This window comes from Frankliniella occidentalis, unplaced genomic scaffold (genome assembly GCF_000697945.3).
Source record: "Frankliniella occidentalis isolate FOCC.00 unplaced genomic scaffold, Focc_3.1 Scaffold391, whole genome shotgun sequence".
Lineage (NCBI taxonomy): Eukaryota > Metazoa > Arthropoda > Insecta > Thysanoptera > Thripidae > Frankliniella > Frankliniella occidentalis.
This window is the reverse complement of record NW_026267513.1, coordinates 19,616-19,993: the sequence shown is the minus strand read 5'-3', so window position 1 is coordinate 19,993 and position 378 is coordinate 19,616.

Genomic DNA, 378 nt, shown 5'->3' with positions numbered 1-378 from the left:
TCATAAAATTTTAGTGAGTCCAAATGATCTCATACCTCATCCACGTTCACTCCTAAATAAATAAGCAACAGCTAGCCTTGAGGGCAACATCATACCAAACTGTATATCGTGCTAAGGTAATATACCCTGACTATGAAATGTGACGAACAAAAAAAGAGTTAATCATTAAAAAAAATGAAACGAATAGAAAGCGGGCGTGTAGAAGCAACATCATCCTGGATTAAGAAAGTAAAGTAGTCTTGAAAACTGAATAAACTGCCCCGACACCTAAACCTAAACTAATCTCAAGGAAACGTTAGGGACCGTTCATATACTACGTAGTTCATTTTGGGGGGAGGGGGGGTTCAGCCTTGCACTACGGCCGGTCACGGAGGGGGG